Source organism: Chrysemys picta, chromosome 1, assembly GCF_011386835.1.
Source record: "Chrysemys picta bellii isolate R12L10 chromosome 1, ASM1138683v2, whole genome shotgun sequence".
NCBI classification, from domain to species: Eukaryota; Metazoa; Chordata; order Testudines; family Emydidae; genus Chrysemys; species Chrysemys picta.
The window spans coordinates 235,808,467-235,816,379 of record NC_088791.1 but is presented as its reverse complement, the minus strand read 5'-3'; positions in this window follow the sequence as shown (position 1 = coordinate 235,816,379).

The window sequence follows — 7,913 nt, the reverse complement described above, 5'->3', positions numbered from 1 at the left end:
TCTCTCATCTGGTCACCCTAGCTACTATTAATGCAGCAAAACCAATGCAGTTAAGAGAGTGAAATGGATTCTGTCTCTTCTTGTATAACATGAACAGAATTGGTTGCTTAGGGCTCAGTCCTACAAGGTGATGAGTGCTCCTTTGTGATGTGCTCTGTGCACCAAAGTTATTTAGGCACCTAAAGATTCAGATGGGAGCTAGGCACCTAAATGCACCTAATAGATGTTAGGTGCTTTTGAAATCCAACTAGGTGACTAGCTGCAGCTTTAGGTGCCTAAATCCCTTTTAAAAATCTGTCCCTAATCTCCTACTGGAGCCGTGGGAGTTGAGGGTGTTAAGAACTTTTTTAGGAGAGCTCTGTATTTTGCAGGATCAAGTTCCAGTCAGACCCATCTGTGCAAACCCACTAAAGGCAAAGAGGCTGCACAGTTGTCACTGAGTGCCTAGGTATAAATGAAGACATAATTTGCACTGAAGAAGCTTTATTACTGATGAAGAAGCATGAGAAAGAAAGAACCCAGTCTGACTCTCTCAGAGGCTACAGTGAGTTTGTAGGGTTAGCAGTTAAGAATTTTTTTTTTTAAGCTGGAGCACATCTATCCGTGAACTGAGATAAAATAGACCTTTTACTCTACAGTGTCATTTTTACCGATCTACTTCTGAGTAAAATTGTACTTCAGAATTTTTTATAATGATTTACTCTTTGTAATTAGTCAGAGTAGCTAGAATATGTTCTCTAGTACACTGGAGTTTTCCTTTAAGCTAACACCCTCTACTGTTCATTCCTGTATGTTATGCATAAATAAAATCTAGCCACGATGGAAAAGGCTCAGTGACTTGCATGAAGTACTGTTGTCCCCTGAATTGTTATTGCCCTGCAACGGGACTTCACCTTTTTTTTTTTTTAACTGAACTCTCGTAATTAATCTTTTGAAGGCTAATTGATCACTGCCCTACAGGAGAGCTGTGAGCTGAGCAGCTCTGTGTGAATTCTTTAGGAAAAGGAGCATGAAATGGCATAGTTTTTAAGTAGTTCTAGTTTAGAATACAATCTTAGGGCTTGTTCCTGAGAAGTGCTGATCATCCAGAGCTCATAGTGAAGTCCAGTTAAATAGGAGTTTGCTTTATTTTAAATTCTTAGCAAGGGTTGGATCCAACTCCCATTTTAGTCAGTAGAAAGACTCCATGTGCCTACAATCCTACCACCTGCTTTGATTTTATTCCTCCTGCAATGTGTCTTCAAGCACTTAACTTCCGGCTGCTGAAGATTAGCAACACCCACTCTTGAAACCCCAGGGCCAGATCCTTGGCTGGCATGAATCAATATAACTCCACTGACTTTGCTATAGCCGTCAGCCACTTATGAAGCTGAGGATCTGGCTCACAATTTCCTTTTATCAAAGCAGTTGATAGTTACATGGAGTCTAGTTGTGAATGATGATGGTTTGTGTAAACTGTCGGGATCCAAGCCCATTTTAAAAGATTTTGGGAGAGTTTTTCCTTCTCCTCCATCCTCAGTGAATTTAAATGATCCAGATGAATGAGTTATGGATAGGAATCTGTATTGACATATAGCATAGGCTTGTGGGCTTTGAGTGATTAGGTATCCCTGAATGGCAGAAGCCTGCATACAAATCTCTCTCTCTCTCTCTCTCTCTCAAAGTGCTTATACAGTGCTACAGCCACATGTGTCTGTCTGTACCATTCACACTGAGAGTGTGGAGAAGGTGAGGAAAATGGAATTTCCTGAAAACCAAAACTTTGTTTTATAGCTGGTGTGGCACGAGGGAACAGGCACTAAAAAGCTATGGAACTGTTAGTTTGTGAGGTTCTTTGCATACATATCTCTCCTGGAGAGTTAGCATAGAGCAGGCCACCGCTTCCCGCAGCTTCCATTGGCCAGGAATGGCAAACCACGGCTGCTGGGAGCGGCTGTACCTGCGGACGCTCAGGTAAACAAAGCGTCTCGCGGCCCGCCAGGGGCTTACCCTGAACAAGCTGCAAACCAAATTTGGTAACCCCTGGCTTAGAGCAAAGGCAGCAGCTTCAGGAGAAAGGTGTTTCCAGTGGACTGAATAGGGGACCGGGCAGCAAGACCAATGAGTTTTAATCTCACCTATGACAGTGGTTCACAGTGTAGTCTATGACCAGCAAACTTTCAGTGTGAGAACCTACACCAGAGGTAGGCAACCTATGGCAGGTGTCCCGAAGGTGGCACACGAGCTGATATTCAGTGGCAATCACACTGCCCGGGTCCTGGCCACCAGTCCGGGGGGCTCTGCATTTGAATTTAATTTTAAATGAAGCTTCTTAAACATTTTGAAACCTTATTTACTTTACATACAATAATAGTTTAGTTATATATTATAGACTTATAGAAAGAGACCTTCTAAAAACGTTAAAATGCATTACTGGCATGCGAAACCTTAAATTAGAGTGAATAAATGAAGACTCGGCACACCGCTTCTGAAAGGTTGCCAACCCCGACCTACACTGTTGCCTCATTCTCTACATCTGTAGAGAAAAACAAGTAGAATACTACTTCCTACCTATTGCCTATCAGTGTGGTGTGAAGCTCCATTAATTATTGTATGAAAAGCACGATATCAATTCTTAGTGTTGCTGAAGTGGGAACTGCACAATATAGTACAATGGCCTCCTGGCCTGAAGCTTTCAGTTTTGAGACAAACCCCCTCTCCCCTGGAACAGAGATCTGAAGGTTTTAGGGTTGCCCCTGCTGAGCCTTCCTAGGAAAATGAAAAGTTTGCTCTAGGCAATGTGTGGGGAAATAATGACCTTTCCATAGAAAGAATTTCCCCTTACAAACATTCTCATCATTAGACTAAAGCCAGAGTCAAGATCAGCCAACTTGCCCAGTAAGTCTAGGAGGCAGCGTTTTTTCTTCCCAGCATAGGCAGGTGCAGTTGGGATTAATCCTTATCAGCTAAACATGCTTTCTGCAGGACTAGCCTTTTGTGTTCTTTCATGTCACCACCTCCCTCCCGGTCAAGCTCTTTTCAAACTCACTAGGATTACATGTGGTTCTTACTTTTGTTTACTGTCCCACATACTTTTGTTAACTGTGGTTCCTCTCTGTTTAAAGCACAGCACTGCCCTGAGAAATCTCTCCCCCCAGAGGTAGCTGCACTGCCATTTCTTTGACTTACCAAAGGTATCAGAAGATTATCAGCAATCTCATTGCAAGCTGCTAATCCAGAGCTCTGTACCACAACACCACAGTGGCTTATTCTGCCCCCACATCTGAATGTGATAATACCATGATTAGAGAGAGAATAAGCAAAATGAGGGCATTTTCTGGGGGAAAAATCCAATTCACAGAAAGACAGGGAAAAGTATGAAGTAAGGAGCTGATGCAATTTTTTTTTGAAAGGCAGCAGAAGGTTTCTTATACAGTAGTTGATCACTAGTGTAATTTAATACAGTAGTACATTTGAGGCAGCCTCTTAATTTCAGTACATGCAGTACATTTTAAAAAAGACATTCTAGAACCTTTAGTATGTCAAGTTCACATCATCCAATTTCTGTAGCTTTTTGGGGGGTGGTTGGTCATTTCATATAGTGGCTATATTCCAAGTGCTCTGTATGTTTAATCAGACTGTATGACACCGCAGTCAGATTGTTGCTGTCACAGACTATAAAGCCAGAAGGGATCATTGTTGTACTTCATGCTCCGTTTGTGGGAATCAAATAAATGTAAGTATTGTCATGTAATCAATAGTAGGGAATTTTAGGCACTAGAGTAAGATTGTGCTATTTCTTTAGGGGTTGAGTGCTCTGTATCTGTTATTTTTAAATGTAACTTAAACTTTCTGATGGCTCTGATCTAAATCAATTCAATTTCTTATTAGTGACAAATAATCTCCACCCTGAACTTTACACATGTACAGCTTAAAATAAAATGGGATTGGCTAAAACAGAACAAAATGGAAGGATCCTGTCCACTTTCTATTTCCTCTTTGCTCAGTGACTGGCATACATCACAGTTTTCTGTTTTAATGCTGAGATGGGTTATTGTAATGTTTGCTAATGAGGTGAATATAGCAGGTGACTACTTGGATTTATTAACCCGCTTTAGCTTTCCAATATACCTTCTTATTTGAGTTCCTCCCAGATTTAGTGCGGTATTTATAGGAAGCAGTTAGGGACCTGCCATTCACATATGCAGATATTTCTGTCAGGACACTAACCAACTAGTAGTCTGTTGTTGTTACTGCTGGAGCCAAGGAAAGGAATTTATGAGTTCATGAAGGAGATCACTTTAATCTGTGATTAGCAACATTTGACTACGGATTGTCAACTGGATTTTCCAAGACTCATTAGTGAGGCTTGGTGCTGACAGTGATTGTCTTCATAAAACATGATGGATTGGAGCGTTAGGAAAAAAGCTTTTATCCTTGCTCCGTTTCTTTCTTCTTCTGCTTTTGTGGTAATGGACCACCCGTTAAGTGGATTAAATTAAATGCTGATTTATTCTGTTTGGAGCAGTCCTACTCTGTGCCTCTCCACACACCTCAGACCTGACTGGCATGTTGCTGAAAACCTCCTAGAGTATCAGGATGGGTGTCTTTGCAGAGAGGTAGGTTTGTCATGAACGGCAAGTTATGAAATAAACATGCTCCTGGGGTGCTGTAGTAACAGCAGAGGCTCTTTTTGTGTTGATAGGAGAGGTACAGTAGTCAAACTGTAGTGTTGTTAGAAATCACCATTGTTAACCCATCGGGGTGATATTTGTTTGTCATTGCTGACCTCTCCAGAGATTACGTTTTCCTCATTCCCCTTCTGAAAACTCCACAAGTTAAAGCCTTATTCTCCTCTGTGGGGAACTGTTGGGAGTCAAATTGCCTTCAAATTGTGAAGTCTGAGGATCCACAGGGAAATCTCTGGGCATCTGCAAGGACTCTCACCACCTCTGTATGGTTCACTGGGCCTCCTGCCCCCTGGCTCTATAAATCACTCAGGAGATTGGAAGGCGTAGGCTAACCACTACCTGCTCCTTGTGGGGAGGGTCAAAAGCGGTGGATTAGGATGAGCAGCATTAACTCCCGTACTGATCTTTGCTTGGGAATGTGCCAAACTGGGAGGGGAACATGCTGTCTGTGGATTTTGAAGGGGAGAATATTGGGAACAGTGAGTGAATACTGGGAGCATCCACTCACTGTTCCCAATATTCTCCCCTTCAAAATCCACAGACACACACTGCTGGGAGGTACCCCCAGAGTCTGAGGGTAGGAGTGTATGTCATGTCTGCAGATTCAGGTCCCTGTGTGCCCTTCTGCTTGTACTGTACTTTGCTTCCCTTTGTACTGAGTATCGGAGGGAAGCACAGAGCCACAAAGAAACAGGAAAACTCCTCTTTACTTCTCTCCTGCTCTCCCTCAGGGAGGGCACGAGGGGAAGTGGTTCCAAGCCAAGACACTCTCCCCCTAGTCACTAAGCACCCCTGAAAAGCCGTAGAATGAAAGCCTGAGACAAGGAAGATACTCATGTTTACAGCATGGCAGCGCAGACCATTCTATTAGGCCACAGGGCAGATGCATTTCTCTGTCCTTAGTGGAATCTGTCTGGAAAAATCTCAGCAGAACCCACCTGGAAAAACTCCCCGGGGACTACAGTAGGAGGAATTCATTGTGCAGTCACATTGCCCTTACCAGCACGCTGACGTGGCTTACAAAAGCCAAATTGAACTCCAGGGAGGCAGTATAGGAGCCCTATTCCCAGCTCTGCCACCCACCTGCTGTGTGGTCCTGGGCAAGTCACTTCACCTCCATTTCCCCCATCTGTAAGAGAGGATAATAAAACCTACCTTCTATTGTAATGTGCTGTGAGATGTACAGATGAGAAGTGTTATCAGAAGTTATGTCAGGAATTAGGGCTTGCAGCAGAACTGGGGACTAGCTAGCTCCACCTCCCTAGTGAGTAACAGAGGGCTCACAGCTGAATCACCTGCCTGGCCAGACCACCCGATAGGATGGAGGAACCAGCAGATGGGCTCTTAAACCCAGCAGATGAGGCTGAGGGTTGCTCAATGCTGATTTCTGCAGCTGTGATTGCTCCTGTGCCTGCCCTGCAGGGTCTGTGATCACTTCTTCTTCGTCTTATTTACTGCCTTGAAAAGATTCCAAAAGGCTTGATTGTGATATCCCTATTTGAAAAGGGGACTTTGAAATTTTAAAAAGCACCTTTAAAAGGTTTTTAAAAGTAAAGTTTAAAAATTATGCAACCATTTTTTCCCTTCCCACTTCCTCTCAGCCCTCAAGCTATCCATTCAACTAGGTGCTGTGTGTTCCTCATGCAGAAACAAGAACAGGTTTTGCATTCTTATATACCAACAACTGAGTAGCATAAAACTAATAAGTAAAATATTACAATTTCTGTCAGCCTTTAGGCTGAAAGGAGATTTTTTTTCACCAGTCAACTAGATCTCCATTTCATTTGACATCTCACCTGAAAATCTATCTTAACTCTGTAACTGTCTTATTCAATCCCTCAAAATTTGTGGGGAATTTTTATGGTATTTTTTTCCCCGAATAAAAAAGAATTAAATTTTCTGCTGTGTAGTGGCTGAAGCTTTTCCTCTATTATTGTGAGATAGTACCAAAAAGGGCATTGCTGAAACTTTCCCTGAAAAAAACAAACACGGTGATGCATTAAACCACATTTTGGTTCTTGTATCAGTAATGACCAGAGTATTTCCTGCAACTGTCATTTTGATCGGGGCTGGCCCTAGACCAAATGGCGCCCCGGCAAGGAGCATCTTCGGTGCCTTCTCCGCATTTGTTAAACTTTTGAATACCTTTATTTTTTATTGCATTTGTAGCCAGTTTCACAAGTTGGATGCATGATTTACATGCATGCTTTATCTCTGTCATAAAGACAATAAATTTGTACGCTAGGATCTGTAAATATATGAGCCCAGCGCCTCCCAAGTCCCACACCCCAGGTGGTTGCCTGTGTTGCTGGTCCCTAAATCCAGCCCTGATTTTGATGATTGTTTGAATGAAAAGAAAACAGGGTTGTTTATAAGCCACTTATGTAGTGCAAATGTGTGTGGTGTGGGGCGGGGGGCAGACGTGTGTGTGTCAGTTCTCAAAGAGAGCATTGACCAGTGTAGAATTATGAGCATAAAAACCATTTTTGTTATTTTTTTAAATGGCACACTTTTTTTGTTTAATATTTTGCACCTTTCCACCCTGAGCACCTCCCATATCCCTTCCCACTCCTCTGGGCTCTTCCCCTGGCTCTTTCTTAACAGCGCCCTTTTCCTCCATCACCCAACAAAGACTTCATTCTTTCTGCCACCCTCATGCTCACAAAAGCCCCCTAATCAGTATTCTTCAAGCTCCTTTCCTTCCCGCCCTTCCCTTCAAAAACTCACCCCTTCCCTCACTTATTCTATGAGCTATTCTTTGTACAATAACCATGCACCACTTAGTGTTTGCTCTCCATTCCATTGTATACTGCTATGTCTCCTCCCGTTGTAAACTCCTTGAAGCAGAAACTTCTTATTTGCTTTGCTGTACATTGCTCTGCAAACTGGTGGTGCTATAGAAATAATATGATAATACATCTGAGCGCTTACTTGAAAGTTCCTGATCTATGACTGCACGAGATTATTCTTATGCAAATATCTCTGTGTTGGCAGTATGTGTCAGCAATAGCACCACACAGCATTAGATGCTTAAAATACATTTTCTGAAAACATAGCCTACAGTGGCTTGTATTGTTTGATTTTACTTTTAAAATGAATGACTTCAAGAGTTACTAAAAGATTTTAAATTATACTTTATAGGCCCAATCCTATGCCCACTCAAATCAATAGGATATTTTCCATTGACTTCAATGGGAACAGGATCGAGCTGCTATCCATTTGCTATTTTTTGCAAAGCTTTGT